Here is a 23,090-nt window from a genome sequence, read left to right as displayed (position 1 = left end):
AATCATCAATTTTCTTTGCAATCTGTTGTTATTAATACGTAGGCCGTCAACTCTCTCAATAACCTACGTACTGGGCCTGGCATGGCCTAGCGCGTTAAGGCGTGCGCTTCGTAATCTGAGGGCCGCGGGTTCGCGCCCGAGTCACGCCAAACATGCTCGCCCTCCCAGCCGTGGGGGCGTTATAATGTGACGGTCAATCCCTCTATTCGTTGGTAAAAGTGTAGCCCAAGAGTTGGCGGTGGGTGTTGATGACTAGCTGCCTTCCCTCTAGTCTTACACTGCTAAATTAGGGACGGCTAGCACAGATAGCCCTCGAGTAGCTTTGTGCGAAATTCCAAAAACCAAACCAAACCAAGCTACGTACTATCAGAGCTACGTGAGACTTCGACATAGAAACATGTAGTAACTGCCATATAACACAACAGTTTTACTTAATAATTTACTCTTACAGATACAGGAAAGGATCTCAAAGTTTTAAAAAACTTAATACCTAAAAAGATGCCGAATGCTTTAATGATATATCACACTGTTGTATCTTAGACAAAAGTGCCGTCAAAGGACCAGCAGCGTATTTCACGCAAGACGTAGAGTTTCTGAGAGACTATTGTTACGTCTTCTATTCACGTCAAAATTATTATTAAAAGCATCAACTAACAAATATTTGTTAGCTTAGCAACAAACTTGGACTTTCTGTCTATAGTTTAGCAAATAGAGTTTACGTAAGCCTTTCCATTGGTACAAAATAAAGAAGTAATTGATTCTCTCATTTAATTACATGGACAGCTTCCAAATTATAATTACTCATGGTAAACATCACGTATCGTAATGTAACCGTCACGATTGAATTAAGCACTTTCCTGCATGCGATGAAATTATGACCTATGGCACTTGTAGCAAATTAATGAGGAACTTCGCATGCGGAATGTTTTTACGTAGTTTCTTGAAGTCGCAGATTACACACATCACTGAACCTTTCCCAAACATCTCAGAATAAATACAACATACATCAAGAAGCAAAGTTCCAACATATCACACGATCCATAACCATCTGAATTTGTACTTCTATCAAACCAAACCCTCACAAGAGTAATTTAATGGGTCATAAGAAACCTTGTAACTTTAAAAGAAATATCTTGCATCTAATCAGTGATGACGAGAAAACCAACTTGTAGAGAAAAATATATGTGTAAAAACGGCTGGTTTGGGTTGAGAATTTTTTTTTTTATGTAGAGGAACGAACAACGTTTCGACCTTCTTCGGTGAACCTGACGATGACGAAGAAGGTCGAAACGTTGTTCGCTCCTCTACATAAAAAATTTCTCAACCCAAACCAGCCGTTTTTACATATATATCTTGCATCTGATATAATCCTCGATATCAGGTAAGCAGAAGAACTGCTTATGTCAGATTGGAATTTTAAATATCTCCTCAGCAGGTTATCAGAACTTTACAATACTATACAGCGTTTCCTTTTATAACAATATCTATGTAATTATTAAGGCATAGTTTCTAAGAATCTCTGTAATTATCATAGTAAAAGCTTTGAATTTTTTGTTCTTTTTTTATGGCATGAAAACTCAAAAACCAAAACAGTGATGTCTACAAATTTCACTGATGTGACATACTCGTGATGACAAGAAACCCACTTGAAGTAAACATGTATTCTCAATACGGTTGGTATGGGTATTGAAACTTTAATTAAAATAAAGTACAGAATAACGTTCGATCGTCTTCAAATTAACAAAGAGGGTTTGACGTGACAAAGTTTCAAATGGAATATCTGCCTTTATAAATATGATTTATAACTAGCAGTAATTTTAAAGAAGTCAAAAATCTATTGTAAATGATGTTATCATTACCTTAAATCAGTTTTATTACAGAAATCTGATGTTTCTTTAAAAGGCTTAAGCAAATGTTTAAACATGAATTACCCGCCAGTGATAGGCAAATATCGCAGTTGGAACCTAACTATATTTAAAATTTATATATAAAAACAAAATTCACATGTCTATTGAAATATAGTATTAAACAACAAGCACATATTGTTTACATTGTTCCATATGAGTCAGCCCTATATTTACTTCCTTTTTTTCAACAGGTTTTCGTTACTCGTTTAGGACCAAGTGAAAAACTGTAAGGTTGTGGATTATAATAAATCAAAAATCATTAAGAAAACTGCAATTCATAAAACTTCACTTTATAAAAATACATAATAAAAAATTAGTTTAGTTGGGTTGTCGTAAAACACAGCGCAACACAATAGGATTTCTATACACTGCCCACCACGGGTATGAACCCTAGTTTTTAACGTTATAAGCGCCAAGCCACTGGGAACCAGTATAAACAAATTTGACTTTACAGTTAGTATTACTGACTGAAAATGTGTTCAGTCATTTTCCTGAAAAAAGAAATCTAGTTAGTTCAGTCCACTTTGAAACATAAATAAAGCTTTAAAACATCGATCAGGAGTAGCGGCACACTATCAAATTCTTCAGGCAAGAGATGTAATAAACACAGCATTTCTTTAAAAAAATTGGAAGCTTGGTTCCGTCTACACGTTTATCTCGTTTGCGATTAACGATAACAACCTACACATCCACAAAGACATTAGAGACTACAAATAAATTGTTTTACAGTCCATTGCTAATGTTCTAACAATTTTTCCGCTAGCACGTTTTTATAAGCATATATGAATCTATGTTCAGAGCAATTGGACCTAAGTTACTTTAACAGTCCTAGAGAGCGCCTAAGTTTCATACACGTTACTCCCGAGTTTATGTTGTCTTCGTTTTTGGTCCTTTCAAACTTAAGTGCAGTATAATCAAATCAGTATAAAATAAAATGCACATAGTTTGCAATATAACAAGAAAAGATAGAGGAATGGAACAACTAACTGCCTTTTTTCCATGTTTCATTTGTAGTTATAATCGTTTTTGATAATTATTAAGGTGGAAGTAAAGAGAGAAGTGCATCTTTGACGGTTAATACCTTCCTGTTATCGCAATCTGCGAAACGCAGGATTGATACCCGTCGCCAAACATATTTGTCCTTTCAGCCGTGGGTGTGTTATAATATTACGGAAAGTCCCATTATTCGTTGGTAAAGAAGAGCCCAAGAGTTGGCAGCAAATAGTGTTGAAGGCCCGGCATGGCCATGTGGGTTAAGGCGTTCGACTCGTAATCTGAGGGTCGCAGGTTCGAATCCCGATCGCACCAAACATGCTCGCTCTTTCAGCCGTGGGGGCGTTATAATGAGACGGTCAATCTCACTATTCGTTGGTAAAAGAGTAGCCCAAGAGTTGGCGGTGGGTGGTGACGACTAGTCTTCCTTCTAGTCTTACACTGCTAAATTAGGGACGGCTAGCACAGATAGCCCTCGAGTAGCTTTGTGCGAAATTGAAAAACAAACAAACAGATTGTGTTGATTGACTGCCTTAACGCTGACGTAGGTAGTCTTCGAGCAGCTTTGCGCGAAATTAAACGAACAATAAAAGAAATAATAATATCATTTGAAACCATTAATTATGCTCAATAACAATTGAAAATGTTTGCTACTTCCTCTCTTTTTTGAGGGCTTAGATTCAATAAAATACCAAAGTACTAACGAAAAGTTAGTTCAGTCGCTTCAAAATACGTTATCTAATAAAAAAAACACACGCTAAAAGAGCATATCAAATGTCCTATCTGCATGACGCACTATGTTAATATGTGTACTTTTGTATTCAGTTTATGTGCCATATAACTAACATATTCATGACTATATTATCGCTTGATTTACATATACAATTTCAAAAAGCGGTAGTGCATGTGTATAGTTGACTTGTGATGTTTAGATGTAGTGTATTTAATCGACTCTCACTTCAGCTCTGCAAAAAAATTTTAAGACAAATTTTATTTATTCTTTTATAGTAAAGTCTCAGAAGACTATACGACACTAGTTATTGTTAAACACTCCAAAAATATGAAAATTCATTTACAATATCTTATAAATGAAAATGTTTTCGAATAATGCATATTAAGCGACGTAAATTATTATGTAAGTGCAAAGGAAACTATTTAAAATTAAAAACAAGTTAATAGATATTTAGTTCTTTTTTTAAGAGAATAGATGTTCGATTGTAATATTTTGTTTGACGGTATGCTTATTTCTAGATTCTAACGAAGGATGATATATTTCGTGTTTTACTATTCAAATTTGGGTCGCGTGTCTGAGATAAGAAATACAATCACTTTATCATAAAAATGACGCCTATATATATATATATATATATACATTTATATATACATTTCTTGTTTTGTTTGTTTGTTTTGAATTTTGCGCAAAGCTACTCGAGGGTTATCTGCGCTAGTCGTCCCTAATTTAGCAGTGTAAGACTAAAGGGAAGGCAACTAGTCATCACCACCCACCACCAACTATTGGACTACTCTTTTAACAATGAATAGTGGGATTGACCGCCGCATTATAACTACTACCCACAGCTGAAAGGACGAGCATGTTTGGTGTGACGGGGATTTGAACTCGCGACTCTCAGATTACAAGTCGAACGCCTTAACCTACTTGGCCATGCTGGGCCCATACATTTCTTGTACCTGTGTTTTTTGAGAAAAATGAAGCCTGTTATTGACATGCGCACCTCTGTAAACTATATGATGTAGAAGGCCTTGACCATCTCTTGGGTTGGTTGTACAAGTCATTTTAATTTCGCGGAGTTTCCCAAAGATAGTGAATAGATGAACTAATTGACCTTTCCTTATAACAATATTTTTTGAACAGTGAACTTTATATATCTTTTAATTGTTAATAAGATCGTTGTACCTGTCCTGCGGCAGTTTGTTTGTTTACAGAAAGACGCATTATGTTCTATCTGTGCTCTGTCCACTGCGGGTATTGAAACCCAATTTTAAACGTTATTAGTCCACAGACATACTACCGTGCCACTATGGGGAGACTTGCAACAGAGTCGTCTATTGTCTTTTATCAGTTAGTCTTTTTGTACCATTTTTTTCTTAAGCAAAGCTGACTGACTAGTGTGTATGTTTTTAAATGTTTAATTTGATTTTAATTCAGCCTTTACGGTCCAATTGTTATTTTAACGTTAACACTATTATTTTAAGGAATGAACACTTGTGTGGTGTATATTATACATATGGTTTTGTTTTTTCACTTCGTTCTGTCCACATATTATCTTGGATCTTTGACTAATCGCCATTATCTAGCAGCTGCCTGTAGAATTATTACAGTCGTGATATAAAAACATTTTGATGTTGTTATCAAATATATAGTTTAGTTGAAAGCAGAGATGTAGGCAATTATGATTGAGATTTCACTAGTGAAACACAACTATTGTCCAAATGCTGCTGTGCTAAATTTTTTTAAGGCTTAGCGGGGGGTTCATAGACTTGAGGAATGGCTGGTAGATGTGGCTAATTTGGCAATGTTATTTCATTGGCAAGGTGAAACAACTAAATTCCCAACGAGTATTGTAAACAAACTGCTGCAGGCTAACATATATGTACGTTCTTGAGCAGTTTGGGCAGGAGATGAAGTGCCAGGTCACGCACTGCACCGGCAACGTGCCACACGTCAGAGGATAAACAGACATTTCGCAGAGACTAGAAATGATGACTTCGGTGCTACACAGTAAACTTATTACGCTCTATGCTGTCAATTATCTTATCTGGATAAGAATCAGCTGCATAGTTGAGCTGCTTTCATAGGAAAAGTAAAAGTTAAGACTTCAGAATGCAATCCTAAAGCCTGTTGAATGAGCCAATAAACACCAATGGCGTAAAGATTTGGTTTGTTTTGAATTTCGCGCAAAGCTACTCGAGGGCTATCTGTGCTAGCCGTCCCTAATTTAGCAGTATTAGACTAGAAGGAAGGTAGCTAGTCTTCATCACCCACCGCCAATCTTGGGCTACTCTTTTGCCAAAGAATAGTGTGATTCACCGTCACATATAACGTTCCAATGGCTGAAAGGACGAGCATGTTTGGTGTTACGGGGATTCGAACCCGCGACTTTCAAATTACGGGTCGAGTGTCTTAACCACCTGGCCATGCCGGAGCCCATAGAAGTAGTCTTACTCCTCAAGGGTTAGGATAGTTCTCTTTCACTGCTGGTAGAATATCCTCTTCTACAGTAGTTAAAAGTGAATTCAGAGTTCCCTTTCATCTTATTATTGACTGCATCGAATTCTTCAGGTTGGAACTAGCAGCTAAGCAATATATTCCATTCGTCAGTTCAATTATAATCCAAACAAATCCTGGATGTGTGATTCATTACAGGTATGAGGCATGACCATTCTCTTGCTGGGTCATGATTATGGTGGTTGATATGAATGTTAAGTGACATTCTAGTTCTGATACAGTTTTGTTCATTTACGTGTTTTATTGAGCTTTGTGCTAACTCGAGTGTTTAGCTTTGCTTGTATAGTACAAGTGTGTGAAATACGTAGTGTTTACTCAGACACTAAGTATGGCATTAAGTACATTAAAATCAGTGACTTTTGTATTGTGAACTGTGAAGTTTCTGTAAATACGTTTTATTTGACTGCAAACTAATGTAGTGTTACGCTTTACTTGTGTAACAGAAGTACATGAAACATATTTTTTCGTTTGTTCTTACATTAAGTACGACATATTGTAGCTGACAGTTAGTGGCCTCAAGGCTGTGACACGTGTGTCATGTGCTATAAGTTTCTGTAATTATGTTTTCTTTAGCTGTAAAAACGACGTACAGTGTTAAGCTGCTAGAATGTTCTCAACTGAAATCAGATGACATATTTAGAGATCATTAGGCCCTATTTTAATGGTGGAGCTTTCTATTTCTTATGTATGATTTTATTAAGTTCCTTCATCTTATTAATTTGTTGTATTCAGGTATTCTCAGTTTATCTACAGTATTCAGGGACAATCTGCAAAAATATTTACATGTTTTTCAGCCTGTCCAATTACATGGAAAGATTACATTTAAAATGCATCTCTTTCGTCAGTCAAGCGAATATCAGACCAGGATAGATACTAACATATATATCGTTCTGAAAAGACAGCTTTTTTGATCGGAAGTTATTATTAACATGTATATGTTTTCAGCCTGCATAACTTCCTTTATCTTGTTTTTAATTTTTGAGCTTTGATTTACAATATCTTTCAATTGCTGTCGTTACTGGGTATGTTTTGATTTAAGTCACCTGTTTAATGATAGGATTTTAATGTAGACTATGTACTTTCGGTTTGAGTTTCCTTACGTTTCCGGTTGAGACTGTTTTCTAGTTTGCTTTATTAATCATTAATTTCTTATTTTATTTCTACCCACCGTGCACTTGTTTTTACACGTAAGTTATGCAACGTAATAACCGTAGTTTATTTTTCATTGATATTGATCTTATGTTCTTGTAATGTGTCTTTATTATTGAGCATTTTACCGTGTTTTAACTTCTTGTATCGTGTTTTCTAGATGCAATCATGAACATTGTTACGAACTGGTGCGAAGCAGATACTACGGGTACATTCACACAAAGCCTTGCGCACTTCAAAAATAAAACACTGGGCAGTACAGTAACAAGTGATTATATGAAATATAAAATAAAATAAAAAAATATTTCCTATCTTAATGTAAAGGATTTCGAATAATAACTTGGGAAGAGGTAGCTAGCAGACAGATCTTCACAGTAAGACAAATAAAACTTGCCGATGCGATCCGGCCGCCCCTCAATGACTGACCACCCAACTTTAATATCTTCACAGTGAGTCACGAAGCTTTAGTGTCAGCCCTTCTGATATAATTTTAAATCTCGAATATCATAAAAAACATGATATACAAAATTCTTTATCTAGAATGCCGTGATTTTTACCAACGTTCAAGTTGCTTAGTTTCATAACCTTTCTTGAACTATACAAGAGAATTGGTTGGTTGGTTGATTTCGCGTTTTATGGCGCAAAGCTACTAGGCTATCTGCGCCCAACAGAGTTGGTCAAGGGCTTTTCTTAGTAATTCTTAATGATGAGAAACCCACTAGAAATAAAAATATATCTCAGAACGGTTGGTATGGGCATTAACACTTTTATTAATAAGCAGAGAACAACGTTTCAACCTTCCTAGATCATCTTCAGGTTAACGATTTTTTGCCTTAACAATTAATAGGATTTTGTTCGATAGTTCTACCTATTGAAATGTTGTTGTTTTTATCAGATTAAACCTTAGGAACTTTTGAGGTCAGGGCTATAACACTGAGGCTAAAATGATGGTGTAGCATAGCGAACATAAAACACTTATGCATTCCATACAGTTGCACAATTTATAAAAGTACTCCTGGGAAAGGATTTGTAATTCATCGACAAGGTCCGTCACGTTTCGGAGAATTCTAAAAGAACATATACAAAATATTTAGCTTCTTCAACGACATTGTAAATTTTGACAGAAACTGCACCTCTTCTTTCATCAAAGCCATTGTTAGATTTCCGATAGACAGTGTAAAAATAGTTCAGTATCACAACTTTAGTGCGCGAAAGACACTGAATGTGACAAAAAATCATCCTAGTATTAGGAAGTTTTACTGAGAATCCAATGTCACATCGAAAACTTTGGGGTTCTTTATAATAATAAAGGTTTGAGAGATATGATAAAAATACTAAACATTGCTAAGGTTTTTTTAACTTTAGGACAGAGATTCGTGTGACATAGATGGTATACATTGTTTTTGTTTGTTTTTGAATTTCGCGCAAAGCTACACGAGGGCTATCTGCGCTAGCCGTTCTTAATTTAGCAATGTAAGGCAACTAGTCGCCTCCACCCACCGTCAACTCTCAGGCTACTCTTTTACCAACGAATAGTAGAATTGACCGTCACATTATAACTCCCTCACGGCTGAAAGGGCGAACATGCTTAGTGTGACAAGAATTCGAACCTGTGACCCTCAGATAAGAGTCGAACGCCTTAACCGCCTGACCATTCTGGGCCAGACGGTATAGAATCACTGCTTTAAGGAGATTCATGTGACATATATGGTATAGAATCGCTGCTTTAACACGAAGATTTGTGTGATATTAGATGGTATAGAATCACTGCTTTAAGATGGAGATTGATGTAACATAGGTAGTATAGAATTACTGCTTTAAGACGGAGATTATTGCGGCATGCATTTTATACAATCAGTGCTTTAAGACGGAGACTTGCATGATGCAGATGGTATAGAATATTACTTTAAGACGATTTGTACTTAAGCACAAAGCTACACAATGGAATATCTGTGCTTTGCCCACCACGGATATCGAAACCCGGATTCTAGCGTTGTAAGTCCGCAGATATACCATTGTGCCACTGAAGGGGGGAACTTTAAGATGGAGTTTCGTGTGACATAGATGGGATAGTATCACGTAAAAAGCTTCAGATTGGCCGTAACGTTATAACGCTCCCATGGATGAAAGGGCGAGCATGTTTGATGTGACGAGGATTCGAAGAAAAAAAAGGCTTGTTTAAAATTGAAATTAATCATAACTATTTGTGACCCACTGTAAGCCAAGAACATTTTGTTTCGCCTTTATCTCTACAAATAAAAAAATGAAATTACAAGTTGCAAGATATTCAGATAATACTGAAGGCTTCATATTTGAAGAAAATCACAAAATCATTATTGTGCTTGCTTGCTTGTTTAAAATTTTCACGCAGATTTACATTGATTTTTGTGTTTAATCCATTTAAATTGTGATGATTTCCTGTATAACTTGGAATATAGTTGCAAGATAATTTAATACTGTGTTTCGTATCATGTCTTTGTGTATTGCTTGGGTCCATTCTAAATATTTATATGTATCATTATCTTTTAGGATATGACCATGTTTGTACCGCCGTTATGAAACGTGAGACAAGCATGATCATGTTGTATCACTGTTATGTTACAGAAGACCTGGCCATATCGTATCACCGTTATGTCCGTAAGACATGGCCATATTGTGCTATTGTTATTTCAGCATATGTCCATTTAGTTTGCACTTTATAGTATGGAGATCACAAGTATTCTTAAAAGTATTAACTGGATATTTAAGATTAAATATATGACGGTCTCAGATGAAGATGTGTGAAGTTGTGACTGTTCTTATCATAAAGTCTCACCGTTTTTTAAAACATTCTTCTTAATTTTCTTGTGTAGATGAATAAACTATTCCAACTGATTTTGCTGCCAAGAAGTAGGTAAATATTTCTTATTCTCTGTATGATTTTGCACTTCCAATAGCAGAGATGTATGATGTAACATTCATTGTTATCCTTAACGTTTCTTATTGGTACAAGGTAGCATATTATGGAAAAACAAGTGATTGATCTAACTAGCCACTTCTTAGAACTGACCTGTTAGAAAGAAGATTTTTTTCTTGTTGAACCCCGTAATACGTCTTAGTTGTAAATAAGGGGTATAAGGTAGAGTTCTATTTTTGTCTTCCAAAAATGAAAACTTTTCTGCGTGCTCTCGTAAGTAGTTTTGTTGGGTTTTTTTTCAAAATTAATTGCCCAAGTTTTTATATCAATTTTTTTTTCATTTTTCACTAGTAATTTAAAACATATATTTAGTTTTTTTAAAAGTTTGGATTCTTTAAATACTCGATAATTTGTAAACATAAAGTAAGTGCCTCTGGGTAAATTATTTCTGGCGAAGAATATCACAGGAGAAAGATCTTGAATCTCAACATAATGTTCCTAAGACAAAAGCGCCCTCCAGCGGTATGCCTACGGACTTACGACGCCAGAAATCGGAGTTCGATATCAGTCATGAGCCGAGTATAGATAGCTCATTTTGCAGCTTTGTGCGTAATTACAAACAAACAAACATCATAAGTCAAAAAACTAAACCGAGTTATTGGTTTTTCTTACCGTTTCTGAGCTTTTAGTTCTATGTTATTAACGAAGGTGTAGTTTGTTATATCAGTTTGACTAACAAATACTTTCGTTACAAAAGCCGTATTTTAAACATATACTAAAAATTAAGTTAAATCATGATTACTTAGCTTATATTTTTTTACCGTCTCTAAATGTTCGTATTAATTTCTTTGGTTTAAATATCTAACTATTCTTGTATCACTAAATTAAGTACGTCAAAATACTGAAGATAGAAAGATTTTTTATTACAACACCAAATCCACTGAACCTAGAAAGTAACGAAGTCTATCCATTAGTTTCCTTTAACAAATATGTTATTGAAAGCCCATCAAATGCTTTGATAAAATACATTACGATAAGAGCATATGTTTATACATACCCATAAGTCAAATTAAATTTTGCGGTAATTCCCACGAACTAAAGTATTCAGGAAAAAAAAATTGCTGTTTAATATTCAACACTCCTATCTACAGCGGAGCCTATTTCAACAGAGGCCAACCGCTTTACTCTCGGGGAATGTTCGGCTCGTATACAACTAATACAAAATTTTTCGGATGAATAAACTATTCCAGCTGCTTTCGCTGCCCGGAATGGTTGAATATTTTTTATTCTCCTGTCAGCTGAGCTTGGCTTATACAAGAGGAAAAGAATGAGACACGCACACCCAAACCTGCTTACTGAAGTCAGCTATTCAATCGGGAGCAACAACAAGTTTCATATCTGTCCACGACAAGCTCGGCAAAAAGAAACCTTATATGCTTTACTTACCACATGGAATGTGGTGCATGAATTTATAATTATCTCTGAAATTCATAACAGAAATTCCCAGGACATTACTAGGCCACTTTTCTTGATTTGATGAAAGCACTCAGATTTCTGCGTGAACGTGCACATGTGACTTAACACCAAAAAAGATTCGCTAGTAATGCACACAAAAGCTCATGATTGCGTGTAGAGAGGTTTAATATCTTGGTGTGACGAAAGCCTTTCAAGATACCCTCATCAACACTAAGTTAAAAAGTAGACGCGTTTCCAAGTAGAATGCTCACAATATACTTTTTTTACATACAAGTACGCGTTAAAGTTAACTTCAAAAACGTTTCAGCTCCATATGTTGCAGTATTTTTCATTTAATAAAATGACTTAGTATAACCAAGCACAACACATACCTGACAAATAAATCGAAAAAAATAACTCCAACGTCTGACATGAAAAAAACAACACATAAACCAAAGTAAATTTCATTATATCTGGCATCGCGTTCATTGTTTATGAACAAGATTCAACTGTTGAAGTGTGATGTAGGAGAGCCAATCATTTTTCATGTCTTGAGAAAGATGCTCAACCTTAAGGCTCTACTCACGCCTGTCCCCACTATAAAACCTTGCGGTACTTGTGTTCAAAGTAATTATGCATCAGTGGGTGTGAGACACAGACAGCTCTTCTCTGTAAGCTCCTAAATTTATTTTTGATCAATGTGAACTGACGTGAAAGAACTTTATAAATTTAGTTCAATACGTTGGTGCCAAAATAGACAGGAGCAAGCACACTAACAGAAACATTCATATCAATGTATCTACATGCGACGCATTGTGGGGTTGTCAACGCTTTAAAATGGTAGAGGGATAACAAATTTATTACATGCAACTTAAGACCAAGGAAGTTATTTAAAGTTCAAATGGGAATTAACGACGTGCACAATCACGTTTAATGTAAGATATAAACAATAGCATCTCAACGAGACAGACATTGCTTTTAGTCACGGCTAAGCAACTCATAGAATAGCTCCGAGTTTATTTGCAAGTAAACACATTTAGCTCATAGCTCCGTCATCTCTTGTTGGATTTGAAATAAAACTACAGTTTTGGACACAGGAGTTTAATCCTTTTCGATTGGTGCATTTGACCACGCTCAATGATAGATTAATGTACTCTAATCCTGCCTAAAAATATTTCAATTTGAGGGTAGAGTGGTAAGGTCTTGACAATAAGTGGTAAAATCGGGTAAACGTGCGCCCCACACTTTGTATTGCTGGCGCACAAAAATATAGCTAATAAAAAGGGAAACAAAGGTCCTATAAATTTATTTACTCTAATCCTGTCTAAAATAATTAAGTGCAGTGGCTACTGAGGATTCCCTCTTGCTTTTAATGACAAACGACATTTACGCTTTCATCCATCACTACCATCTCAATATTCTTTAATGTCTGATACTTTGATGTTCTCGCCTGACTATAAAAATAGATTGAATATATTCAAACATTATTTTCTTAACGATAAAAGTTATCAGTTCTCTCAAAGAATACACTTTCTTATCTTGTTGAGCAGTTGTTATAAATATGAAAACATATCCAATTCGTTAAGCTAGCGCTCCAGTAGCAAATTTTTGACTCACTGCTCTCAAATCAATGTAATGTAACATATACTACATTCAAGTAGTTAATCAAATGTTCCAGAAGCAAAGCAGTGTAAGGTAATATATAACAGAACTTAAATTACTGCTCTAGAACTGGAGTTGTGCATCTAAATTATTAAAGTATTTTACTCCCGAAACAAAGCCAAGTAAAATAATAAATTAATTTAACTTTTATTAACGTGAAGATGACCTAGGAAGGTCGAAAAGTTGTTCTTTGCTTTATTAGTAGAAGTGTCAATACCCATACCAGCCGTTCTGATATATTTTTATTTCAAGTGGGTTCTTGTCATCACAAAATAAAATAATATATATATCAAAACAAAACTGTTAATATGACATTCCAGAAAAAAAAGCCATGTAAATTAATACATACTATATCAAGATTGTTTAACTGATGCTCCAGAAGCAAAACCACGTCAAATAATATATACTACATCAAAATGTTAAAGTAATGCTCCAGAAGCAAAACCATGTAATATATATTAGATTCACGACCGTTTTCCACTAAAAAAAGAAGCAAAAAACAAATAATCTGTGTCCATCTGAAAGTTATTCGACCACTGCTCAATTAATTTCTTTTTTCTCTCTTAACTTTGAAATTTCTGCTTGAACGATTTAATCTTCCAGTCAGCAAAGAACAAAGGCAACATTTGGGACGCAATAACCAGATATCAGTTTTTTCCCCCTTTTCTCCAACGATTAGTTGCACTTTCTTCTAGTAGGAGCCCATTCGGACATTGGCTAACGGATCAAGGCACAATTTTCTTGCTCTCAAGAAAGCACAATATTTCTTTCTGGATGTCTAGTTCAGAATGGTCGTGTGTTTTACGGAAAATGTAGAGTTTAGTGAAGTATTTAACGAATCAGTTGTTTGATGCACGTGGCTAACTAAAACACTTGACAAGAAAGTAGCGAAAGATCTTGTTCACCTTTTATCTTTTTAACAAGTGATAATCATGCTTTCCTTACATCTTGTTTCTCTTATAAAAATAAATAAATAACTAAACAAGACAGAATATCTGTATTTAAGCTTTGCACATTCGCTATGACCTTACAAACGCACATTGTACCTCTTACAGACAATAGATACAAAACTTAGGCATTAGATTATCTAGGAATGAAATACACATCTTATGAACAGTGGATACACACCTCGTAAATTGTTTACGATAACACACACGCACTGGGTACATCTTTATATTCAGCAATTATAAAACTCACAATTAGTTATACTTTTCACACACATTAAGACACAACAGTTATAAAGCTAACGAGTAGCTGACATTTCACACACGCTTATTATACATCTTACGATAAGACAGTTATACACGTAATAAGTACACTGATTATACGTTTTAAAAACATTATTTGAATATCTTACAATAAAGTAGTTATATATCTTAAACTAACTGTACTGTTTACAGACCCGAGTTATATATCTCACAGATATCGTAGACTATAGTTTTATATCTTAGTAATAATTTCACACATGCTAGTTATAAAATTGACAGTAATTTTATAAACATTAATTATCTAACTTATTAATGCTCATTATGTATCTTAATGACACTAAGAAATACCAAACTACACTCACCACGTCTGAACTCTGAGCACGTGCCATTTTGCAAGAAGTTTCTAAGTCCCCTTTCTGATACAAGTCGGCTCTCAGCGTTCTGCTGACTTACACCACGTCACAACTAGCAGCAGTTCGTCACGTTATCAAGAATATAATCCAGTTCAGACTACGGCCTGAATTAGGCATTAACAACTGGAATATTTTATTGAAACAAACAAGTTTCTCTTAACGCCTAGAAAATGAAATAATTTAAATATTTTTCTTTCGTAGCACAAACAATCAAGATGTGGCCGGACAACATGAAGTTCGACTAGAAGTCAGTTTACTGTAACGTACCTTTAATTACGGCTAAACAAAAAACAAAAAAATGTTAGTAAATATATTTTGCAGAACTCAACCACAACGTCTTGGTCACATCGTATTATAATATATAGTCCCAAACCACCGTTGTTTAACCAAAGATATAGTCAGGAGAGTTTAATAATGGATTGTGTATACATTACCCGGATCTATTGTCAAAACCAAATATACCACCACACACCTGAAGAAATAATGGCACAGTAGAGTTCTACAACTAACGATTTCGTTGTGACATTCACGTGACGTAGCTGCATATAATAACGCCAGAAATTACTAGTTACTCGTGTTTACGAAAATAGAATTGGTATGACACCTTGCCGAGAGACACGGGTTTTTGTCCCGCGATAGCTGTTTTCACACACGGCAGCGTCTACACCAACAGCAGCTCGTATCTCTCACAGCGTTAAGATGTTTCGCTTTACAGAACTCATGCAAACGTTTCGTCACGCTATTCCACCTACTCCAGTGCTGCCCTCTATGTCTAGTAGTGGCATCTGTCGATATGTAAGCAACCAACAAATTGTACGCCAGCAACATTAGTTTTTACATTTGACTACAGGCGCACTAAAAAAACATTGTTTCTTCTAAATGACACCACGCTGTATAATATGCGACAAGTAACTGTTAGAAGTAAGGTAAATGTTTTCGCGCCAGGTGCTGTAGTAAAATACTTGTTAAGTCCTGGTTACTTTAGTTATGAGTATGTAGATCTCTATCATGGAATAATCTAGCTGTACCAGGAATGGAGTTAAAATGTTGGTTACTTCAGTTCATGGTATTAGAAATCTCTACATGTTGTGTATATCGTTGTTTTGAATGAAACACAAAGCTACACAAAGGGTTATCTGTGCTCTGCCCACCTCGGGTATCGAAACTTGGTTTCAGCGTTGTAACTCCGCAGACATGGCGCTGTGCCACTGGGAGGCAATGTTGTGTATGAGGACAATGAATAATGCTTCATCTCAGAGTTTTGTCAATTTATTCCTCTACAAATGTATATAATCATGGCTCCAGTAATGAGTGTTTCAAACACAGTATGTAATTAATGTTTTTAGTAGTAATAATGTAGGAAAATTTTGGTTTGGAATTTGCTTTATACGTTAAAATTTGAAGCGTATTCGGGAATTAAAATCGCACTCACTTACTTAACCAGTTCTTTTATAAAACATCCAACACCAGGTACATCATGTTATCGAAGCTTCTCAAAGTAAATATCCATTATAAGCTGACTCTTGCAAACTGTTACTGTTTTCCTGGTACAAAGCTACACAATATGGGTTATCTGAACTTCGTCCTCCGTGGGTACTCGAGCCTCGAATTTTAGTTTCGTAAGTCCGTATATTTACCGTCGACCCACAGCGAGTAAACAGAAGCTTCCTCCCCGAGATGCTTCACTATCAGAACTTTGGAAGGTTTCATGAGGAGTGATGCGAAAAATGTTTTAGCTTCAGACACGTGTTTGATTGGCATGCACTATCTCGTGTAATAATACTTAAAACGCTACTGTTACTTTACGACCATCAATTCTAACACTACAACTACACCACAGGGTACCTGCTAATAAGCAGTATGCTGAATAATTAATAACGCTTATACCTAATGAGAAAGTATTTGTATCAGAGCAAGTGCTAATGAGTTATAAAGCTGATAGATATGTTCAAATCAGTGTTACGACCGAGTGTGTTTTCATTACACTCAAACTTTAATACGCGTATACTTTCGTTTACAATCAACGATACTAAATAAAAATAAAACTTACATGATACAGTAACACTAACCACGTGGAACATGAAAAAAGTGTAATATACATTACTATTATCTCTTTTTTTCTCATTATACTATCATCATTTTACTCATGAACCAAGATGGATGACATAAAAGATTACAGACACTAGTTTTAAATAATGGATAGATGAGTATAAGTTTAACAGGTAGTGATCAAATTCATGAGAACACCTCAACAATTGTCATTATACGAGTTTTACACATGAAACAACCATTAATTTGTAATTATTACAAACTAACAGTTTCCTGTAATTATTACAAAAAACCATTATTAAACTAGTCTAGTTTGGTTTGTTTGCGCAAAGCTACACGAGGGCTATGTGCGCTAGCCGTCCCTAATTTTGCAATGTAAGACTAGAGAGAAGTCAGCTAGTCATCACTACCCACCGCCAACTCTTGGGCAACTCTTTTACCAACGAATAGTGGGATTGACCGTCACATTATAATGCCCCACGGCTGAAAGGGCGAACATGTTTGGAGTAATGGAGATCACGAACCCGTGACCCTCAGATTACGAGACCAGTGCCTTAACCACGTGGCCATGTCGGGCCATATTAAATTAGCACACAAAGTTTTAAGTTTTTGAAAATGTTAATAATTTGATTGGTCAACTGTGCCACCAGTAAGTATTGTTTGTTTGTTTTGGAATTTCGCACAAAGCTACACGAGGGCTATCTGTGCTAGCCGTCCCTAATTTAGCAGTGTAAGACTAGAGGGAAGGCAGCTAGTCATCACCACCCACCGCCAACTCTTTGGCTACTCTTTTACCAACGAATAGTGGGATTGACCGTAACATTATACACCCCCACGGCTGGGAGGGCGAGCATGTTTAGCGCGACGCGGGCGCGAACCCGCGACCCTCGGATTACGAGTCGCACGCCTTACGCGCTTGGCCATGCCAGGCCAGACCAATAAGTAGTTATATGATATTGTGTCTTCGTATTTTCTCAAAATCTCTGGTGTAAATTGATTTTATTTTTGTTAAGACTATTTCTGTACTTTAGTACAGTTTGTCAAACATGGAGTACAGCAAATTCTAGATTTGTTGTACGAGATTAAAGTGTGGACTTTGTAGCAACCATTTCATTCCGTGAACACCCCTTAAACGTTTTTCTTTGTGAAGTAAGCTCGACAATCCTTGGATTGTTTGAGGATACTATTTTATCTTGTTGAAACAGCAAGTTATGGTCAATCGACCTTTTTCCATAAGGTAGAGTATGAAGACTGTGTTTGTCTGTTTACGAATTTCGCGCAAAGCTACACGAGGCCAATTTGCGTTAGCCGTCTCTAATGTAGCAGTGTAAGACTAGAGGGAAGGCAGCTAGTCATCACCACCCACCGCCAACTCTTGGGCTACTCTTACCTACGAATAGTGGGATTGGCCGACACATTGTAAAGTCTTCACGGCTAAAAGATCGAGCATGTTTGGTGAGACAGGGTTTCGAATCCGCGGTCCTCAAGTTACGAGTTTAAAGACAAATATACTGATCCGTGCATCATTCCATCAGTTTTGTGAAGATGGCCAACAGTATTCACATATACTGTGTTCCAAAACATTACACACTCCAATGTTAACATAAGGCACTCCTGCAACATCTCATTGACTCTTATGCGCCTATAGATACACCTATGTGTACCTACAGGAAAAACTAAATTCTTGTCAACGACGACTGGTACAGAACCTAAGGGAAAGAATATGCGACCATGTTTAACCATTTCGTATTCTGATTAAAACCTTAACAAGCTGTTACACTTAATCACTTGTGGCTGTGTGTTGCTTTTTGCTTACGTTTTAAATTAATTGAATGCAATTAAAGTTACACATAAAGTGAGAAAAGCAAATATTTGCTGACTTTGATGCTTTTTTACAACATTTCAAATTTCAACGGGTTTCTTTCATTGACATGGAAAATCAAAATTGAAGAACAAATGTGATATTAGAATATTTCCACATTGTATATCTGTTATAGATACATTCAGGAACGTGAGAGGAATAAATATGTGATACAAAACACAAATATCACTAATGTGTTAATGTTCTAAATATTGATTTGTTCTCATGCTGTACAATATCTAGTGACGATATTTCGATGGATAAGTACAGTCATGATGTAATAGCTAATGCATTCAGCGAATTCATAAAGCCCACTTTCGTAATTAGTATGTAACACCACTTTGAAATATTTGCGTTCCGTGCTTTGACATTTGTATTTGTTTGGACTTTTTAAAAAAACACAAATGGTCACTTATTTCTAGACGACAATACATTTTCCTGCATTACCTCAAAAACAGAAACGCTTTTCCAATCAGCACAATAACAAAAATAGTAAACTCAGTTGTATTCAAGTAATACACAACAGATCCTTCGTAATGGACGACTATTACGCTATACACGTGATGCAATAAAAACCCATCTTTATGGCTAAAATGCCACTAAGTCTCACTCAGTGTGATAGCAGTATTAGAACAAAACACATTAATATTCCTCTAAAAGTTCAGTTAGATGGTTAGCAGGCGTCGACACACACATAGAATCATTCGAGTTTTCCGAACGATGGTCACCGAAGACCCGACAGTAAGTATAGTCATACTGCAAAAATGTTAAATGTAACAGCAGGATTTTTCTACTAAACAAACACGTAGAAAATAAACAATATTAGTATTTTACAGAACAATGTGTGTGCGAGTATCTTTCTCTTTAAGGTATTATAGCGAGACGTACAACAACTGACGTAAAATTCTAAAATCTAAAACACTACTAAGCCACAAATTGCATGCACTCATTGTAAATAACACGTTTGGGTTGCACACTTTCGTTAGAATTCACTGTTGCATTCTTGTTTCTGAAACAACATTACCATGGTAACCAAGTCAAATTGATATTTTCACAGTTAGCAGGACTGTTTTGTTAACATTTTCTCCAGAACGAGTTATCCTTAGTTGCAATAAGAAATACCATGTTTCGTAAGACACATTTTCGTAGTGCTTAATTTTTTTTTCTCTCAACACCAGAATTGTCTAAACCCGATCGTTAATATATATATATATATCTTTTATGGTGAGTGAGTGTGATAATTATAATTTGTATAAAGTATTTACATGAGTGTTGATGCCTATTTTATTTAAAATCTAAACAATGAACATCACACCAGAGCTCGCGAAGAAAAATTCAGTTCCTTTCGAATACCGGTGCATTAAATTTTGTTAAATGTTCACGACCTAACTGGGTTCGAGGTTATATTGAACCTGTAATGAATGGCCGTTAGTCAATAAGAATTTATTCAAGTGTTTCTGAAACGGAGATCTCAGTGACTGATAACTGTAACTCTGTTGCATATACTTGAAAATGGTTTGTTTGTTTTGGAATTTCAAGCAAAGCTACACGAGAGTTGTCTGTGCTAGCCGTCCCTAATTTAGGGGTATAGAAGGGAAGGCAGCTAGTCCCCACCACCCACCTCCAATTATTGGGCTACTCTTTTACCAACGAATAATGGGATTGACCGACACATTATAATGCCCCCACGGATGAAAGGGCTAGCATGTTTGGTGTGACGGGGAATCGAACCCGCGACCCTTGGATCACGAATCGAGCGCCTTAACTACCTGGCTATGCCTGGCCGACTTAAAAATGGTTTACGTAGTGTTATTGTCTCCAAGAAAATAATGCAATACAAGATATTTACAGATCAGATTTTGCTGATCGCACACAGAGCTGGCATATACTGTGAACCTCGTTGTGTTAAACCACTTCACGCCAATACTGCTGTAGTCTATGTTTTTCAAGTGTTTACGTTTCTCGAAATTTGTATTCTTGTGCGCCAGAAGGGAAGTTAATGTCATGCGAGGATCGTGCGATCTGACGTCTGGAAGTTTGTCAAAAGCTTTAAAGCGGTGAATTGTTTAGTTTTCTGACCAGCGTATAAATCTGTAATTTGTGTAAGTTATTGTGAGCTAGTTATGTACAGCATTGGAATGTGTTTGCGACACAATTATAAAAATACGAGAAGGATCATATATGTACCTGGCATGATTGTTAGGACGCTCGACTCGCAATATGAGATTCGCAAGTTCGAATCCCCGTCGCCAAACATGCTCATCCTATATTGTTGCAGTCTGGACAAGGCCACCAAGGTATAAACATTCTTGGGTTCCCAAAGTAGTTGGAATTAGGGTTATTACGGAGAAGAAGAACTACACTATCTGTCAGAAAATCAACAAGTACAATAAAGAACTTAAGACTTATCGCTTACAAATGTTCACACATTGGGTTAGTTATTAGGTTCGTCCCTCAGCGAATTTTGGGTTAGTTACATAAAACCATGGAACTTTTAATGAAAGAGATAAAAGATATCCATTATAATTTAGTGGACTGCGCACTGCTTTTTTTTTTTTTTTTACCTTACAATCGAAAAGAATCAACCACACAATATAATCTTCCCAACAATATGTAGGTTATCTACTGGTAAACTAATGCCCACCAGTCTTGCTGGACTAAATAAAGAGTGAAGAAATATTGTATCTTGAAAGCTTAGTTTTGTTCTTAATTTCGCGCAATACTGCACAGACTACCTTCGCTAATCGCCCCTAACTTTGCAGTAATAGACTAGAAGAAAGACAGCTAGTCAACACCACCCGTCGCCAGGTCTTGGACTACTCTTACCAACGAAGAGAGGGATTGTTATTTTGTTATTGTTTGTAAATTACAATTTAATGCATTTTCACGCTATCTGAAAATGTAGTAGGTAATAACACAAACTAACTTTTACTACCAGCAAGGAAATAAATATTTCATTTATTACTTATTAATACACTGCTTTACGGATTTTCATATTTATGTTGCACCTCTGTTTCTGCAAGAAGCACAAAATGGATACATTCTACAAAGGTTTTAATTTATACTATTTTTTTACTTATTTACACCTGCGACCTCTAGCAAATAAATATTTAAATCAAAATATCAAAAACATAGCGTACGTCAATTTATAAACTATCAGCAGATAAACTATTTCACAACGGTCCTGCTAGACTCAGTAATGAGTACAATAAAGCTGAAAGTCAAAGGATGTTACAAAACGTAAGCGTAACCTTTACAATTATAGTAAAATTTCAGCTTGGATGAAAAATCGACAATCTATTCTTCTTGTGTATAGTATTACGGATTTACTGTTATACGTTTATTTTGATACTTACGTTTGTTTCAGTTTAATACGTGTGACACGTATTGTTGGATGTACATCGCGCAAGTCCTGTCTGCTCTCTAAATTTATTAAAGATTCTTGAGAAAAAGAATCAACAACATTTGTTTTACGAAAATGCTGGCGTGTTCGAACATTGTTGAACGTTCTAGAAACTCGCCTTAAACTATATAAACCAGAGCGCCTAGAGATTATTATCGGTCAGCAGTCAGTGTTTTTAGTCTAGGAAGCTATAATTGTGATTAACGTTTATTAATTGGAAAACTATAGGATTTGACCAGGAACGTTCATAGATTTCGAAAATTACAAACCGTTCAACTTCAGTGAATTACTTTGGACGTTATTATTTCTACGATGACATTAGATATCTTCATCGGTAAAAAAGTTAACTTGTAAGGGTGCGAGGCCAAACAAGAAGAGAGCTAGCTAGCATTCCCGTCAAGTGAAGTACACTTGCGTATCAACATAAAAATAATTTACACCTCGTGGACCTGGACCGTCGATAAAATATTCAGTTCTAGACTAGATAAAAGACTCAGTATAGTTTGTGAAACTTTTAGATAAACCATCATTTGTAATAACTATTAGTAATAACCGTTATTATAAATTGTATTGTTTTTATGTTTGTACATTAAAATATATCTGTATTAAAAAAAGAAAATTTTTGTATCAATCTTATCAGCAAATATGATAAATTTGATACATATTACCATTTTATTAATTTTTAAATTCAAATTCAAATTTCCGGTTGTTTGAAATCGTTATACGTAATATATTAAATCGGAGACTCATCCGAACTAAATTATAATACGTAACAACAGAAATGTTTAAAAATCTTTAAAAGTCTTAATAATATAATACACTTATTTGTCCGAGTTACTGAAATGTC

At 35.6% G+C, this 23,090-nt stretch overlaps 1 protein-coding gene across 4 annotated transcripts in view; it reads right to left on the bottom strand.

The window, feature by feature from the left end:
- LOC143236602 (plexin-A2-like) overlaps positions 1 to 23,090 on the bottom strand; it is a 226,557-nt gene that overhangs the window by 92,467 nt on the left and 111,000 nt on the right. The window contains exon 1 of one of the 4 annotated variants that reach the window (XM_076474909.1): positions 14,880 to 15,639. The exons of the other annotated variants lie outside the window; for them this stretch is intronic. The gene's annotated coding sequence lies outside the window, so the exon portion shown is untranslated. Of the gene's footprint in view, positions 1 to 14,879; positions 15,640 to 23,090 lie in introns of those variants that run through there. 4 annotated transcript variants of the gene reach the window in all.

Source organism: Tachypleus tridentatus, chromosome 13 (genome assembly GCF_004210375.1).
Source record: "Tachypleus tridentatus isolate NWPU-2018 chromosome 13, ASM421037v1, whole genome shotgun sequence".
Classification (NCBI taxonomy): Eukaryota; Metazoa; Arthropoda; class Merostomata; order Xiphosura; family Limulidae; genus Tachypleus; species Tachypleus tridentatus.
The sequence above is the reverse complement of the archived record's forward strand: the minus strand, read 5'-3'. Positions and strand labels throughout refer to the sequence as shown.